Below are 4,264 nucleotides of genomic sequence, written 5' to 3'. Positions count from 1 at the left end.
GTACACAAGGCAGTGAAGCAAGGTTTCAGCACTCAGGCCTTCACCAATTAGGGAATTGAGTATAGATGTTGGCAAGTTATGTTGTAGTTATGCAGGACGTTGATGAGGTTGCACCTGGAATATTGTGATCAGTTTTGGTCCACGTGGTGCTCTGACTTCAGACTTTTTCAACTCTGGTTTTGTGTTGAACTTGATGGGATACTTTGTCCAACTCAGCATGTTTAAACAGTATCTCTCAGAGGGATTCATCTGAAACTTTTCAGGAGATGAGCGCCACAAGTTTGAAGTATTCAAAGTTACTTGGACTCTATTTCAAAATTACATCAGGACCAGTCGTCAGAGACACGTACAGCATGGAAACAGACCCTTCGGTCCAACTTGTCTATGCTGACCTGATATCCTAAATTAATTACTCCCATTTGACAACACCTGGCCCATATACTCTGGCAGCTCATTTCATATATGTACCACCCTCTGCATGAAGAAGTTGTCCTTTTAATATATTTCGCCTCTCACCCTAAACCTCTGCCCTCAAGTTCTGGACTCCCCCAGCCCAGGGAAAATACCTTGTCTATTACCCTTTCCATGCCCCTCATGATATTGTAACCTCTATTAGGTCACTCCTCTGCCTCCGATGCTCCAGTGAAAACAGCTCCAGCCTATTCAGCCTCTCCCTGGAGCTCAAGCCCTCTAACCCCCAGCAAAATTCCCATAAATCGTTTCTCACAGAGAAGTCAACGTTTCAGTCCTGAAGAAGGGTTAATACCCAAACCGCTGACTACTCCACATCCTGGTGCTGCCTGGCTTGCTGTATTCTCCCAACCTCCTGCTTGCAGCTTCGGGTTGCAATATGTCGTGGCTCAGTGGCTACCACTGCAGCCTCACAGCGCCAGGGACCCAGGTTTGATTCCAGCCTTGGGTGGATGTCTGTGAGGAGTTTGCACATTCTCCCAGTGTCTGCGTGGGTATTCTCTGGGTGATCTTGTTTTCTGCCATAAACCAAATATGTGCAGGCCTTGTGGATTGGCCATGCTTAACTGCCCATAGAGTTAGGTACATTAGTCAGAGGGAAATGGGACTGGGTAGGTTACTCTTCGGAGGGTTGGTGTGGACTTGTTCGGACAAATGGCCTGTTTTCACACTGTAGCTAATCTCATCTGCACTACTTTTGTCACTAACGAATGGCAGAGTAGACTGGACGGGCCGAATGGCCTAACTTCTGCTCCGATGGTCTTGCGGGCTTAGGTATTTTTGGATAACTTAATTGGCAATGTGCAGTCCCTGGCTGAATGAGTAGCAGTGCCTGCGCTAGTGCTTCCGCAAGTTGCAAGAAAACATGAACCTCTTCCCACACTCGGGCCAGCTGAAGGGCCTCTCCTCAGTGTGGACACACTGTTACCTCAGCAGGGCGGAGGAATTGCTGAAGGCCTTCCCGCACTCGTGGCAGGAGAACGGCTTCTCCCTGGTGTGAATGGACTCGTGCCTCAGCAGGGCTGAGTAACTGCTGAAGTCCTTCCTACACTTAGGGCAACTGAACGACCTCTCCCCCATGTGGACACACCAATGGACCAGCAGGTCGGAGGAAAGAGCAAAGCCCTTGCTGCACTCAGGACAGCAGAAGGGCCTCTTCCCCTCTGTGGACCCATTGGTGCTTCAGAACCCTTTTAAATTCCACAACATCCTTCTGATAGGATGGAGACCAGAATTGCACACAATATTCCAAAAGTGGTCTTACCAATGTCCTGTCCAGCCACAACATAACTTCCCAACTCTAATACTCAGTCAGAGGATTGGGAAAGCTTTCAAAACCTACAAAAAACAAACAGGAAAGAATGGAGGGATAAACCGAATTTTTGAGAGTCAGCTTGGAAGCATCAATGAGAAATCAGCAAACTGGGTTTATTGGGTACCCATTCTCATTAAAAACACTATATACGTATTTCTCTTCTGCTCTTCGTAGTTTCTCTGTGCTGCAGTGTGTAGTGGCTCTTTGAAATAATGTCCTGATGCAGCTTCGTTGTGGGTGTTGGGATGATTGCTTCTGTAATTCAGTACTTGGTTTGTGTGTGTTGTTTTTCTGTCGACGCTCGTTTGAAATTCCCCATTGACTGTTCGCTCTACTGTGACATCTAGGAATGGCACTTTTTTGTCGTTCTCCTCCTCTTCAAACCAGGAGCACCCCCTCAGGCCATAGTCTCACTACTTGGAACACCAATATGCAGACTAGTCAAAGGCCTCCACTGAAGACTAAAACACCAAGTCGAAGATTCACGCCACTCCATTTACTCCATCCAAGAATTCCTGAACATCAAAGACACTAAGATAGAAGAGGATGGAATAATGATGTCCTTTGACATAACAGCCCTGTTCACATCCATTAACATCAACGTGGCCAAAGAAAACTGAAGACACTACTCGAACAACCAAAGACACAAACACAGCATCAACTTCATCAGCAAAGATAACACTGTCAACCTCGTGGAACTGTGCCTTACCACCCACTTCATATTCAGTAACAAGCCCTACAAACAAATCATAGGAACACCCATGAAACCACCAGTATCAGGATTCCTAGCAGAAGCAATAATGCAGAGACTCGAACAAACAGCCCTTCCAACGATCCAACCCAAACTTTGGGTCCGCTGGAGCGATGACACTTTTGTCATCAAAAAATGAAACAAATTTGAAGACACCGACAACACCATCAACAATATCCTTACTGGCATAAAATTCACAAAAGAGGAGAACAACAACAAAGTGCCATTTCGAGATGTCACAGGAGAGCGAACAGTCAATGGGGAATTCAAAACAGCGTCTACAGGAAAACAATGCACGCAATGCAAGAACTGCAGAAGCAATCATCCCTACACATACAAACAAATCTGAATCAGGACACTATTTCAACGAGCCACTACACACTGCAGCACCCAGGAACGACGAAGATAAATAAAAAAACTGAACAGCATATTTAAGAAGTACGGGTAGCCTATAAACTCCGAGAAAATGGCTCCCCTGACCGGGAATCGAACCCGGGCCGCGGCGGTGAAAACGCCGAATCCTAACCACTAGACCACCAGGGAGACACGGGCAAAACCTCTCAGCTCTACTGAAAATTACGTTGCTGGCCGGAAATCGAACCTGGGCCGCGGTAGTTCGCAGGCTTTCACCTGTGCATCCAACATTGTCATTTCTTGTATCCATTGCTCCCGATGCGGTCTCCTCTCCATTGGGGACACTGGAGACTCCTCGCAGAGTCAAGTCACAGCGCTTGAGGGAACATCTCCAGGACACCCGCATCAATCAACCCCATCGCCCTATGGCCCAAAATATCAGCCCCCCCTCCAACTCTGCACATCAACAAACTGACACAAGCAGACACAACGTCTGCAGAAACCCTAGCACATTACTTTACATTAAAGACATCTGGGAAATGATGTCCAGAAAACTTAACCCTCTCAGCATCATGGTCGCCCACAAACTTACCAACACACTCAAAAAGCGGCTAATGAACCTGAAATACCCGATACAAACAACCAGCGAACGAATGTTATTTACAAAATACCATACAAGGAAATATATACATGAACTCTGCCACACAGTTCTCTGTGGCAAGAAATGCTGGGATGAGATAAGTAAGATTTTTTCAGCCAAAACGAATCGACACTGACTGGACAGCCATTTAAAATCAACGCTGTCAGCCCAGGATGGAAGACCCGAAGTTTTCTTATTTCATGAAGATTTACAAAGATGAGACTGGGTTTTGGTGTTTGTTCCCTTTCCACTCCCAAGAGCCGCAGTGGTTGGGGCGGTGAGTTGGGGAAAGTGAAATGTGCCCATGAGCAGCGTGTGGGACTATTTCAGCTTCCCCTCATCTGACAGCGCTGTGACTTGACTCTGATGTTCTCAGGGACATTTACTGACGCGAGACAGTGAAAGGATTCTCATTCCCGCAGATCGGGAATTCAAACCGTATGCCGGCTTCAGGACAATGAGAAAGATTAATTGGGGTGTGTGAAGAAGCTTTGAGCTGCATTTCAAACAGGTAGGTGGAGTCAGATGCATCATCCATTGCGCCCCGGCCCTGTGCGTATCTAACGCCACCATGCTGCAGAGTTCAGACGTTAACACGGACATGCGCAGCAATGGGAACATTCACAAGAGGAACAGCCAAAGATAATCACCACCACTGCTTCCCTTCCATAGTCCCAAATTTGTCAAGCAGTATCTTTCACTGGCAAATAAAACACCTTTGTCCTCAGGTGCC

At 46.9% G+C, this 4,264-nt stretch overlaps 1 non-coding gene across 1 annotated transcript; it reads right to left on the bottom strand.

Annotated features, from left to right (window-relative positions):
- Positions 1-3,008: 3,008 nt before the first annotated feature.
- Positions 3,009-3,080, bottom strand: trnae-uuc (transfer RNA glutamic acid (anticodon UUC)). Its single transcript has one exon. It is a non-coding gene; the product is annotated as a tRNA-Glu (tRNA).
- Positions 3,081-4,264: the final 1,184 nt, after the last annotated feature.

Source organism: Chiloscyllium punctatum, chromosome 36 (genome assembly GCF_047496795.1).
Source record: "Chiloscyllium punctatum isolate Juve2018m chromosome 36, sChiPun1.3, whole genome shotgun sequence".
Lineage (NCBI taxonomy): Eukaryota > Metazoa > Chordata > Chondrichthyes > Orectolobiformes > Hemiscylliidae > Chiloscyllium > Chiloscyllium punctatum.
This window is presented reverse-complemented; position numbering and strand designations above follow the sequence as displayed.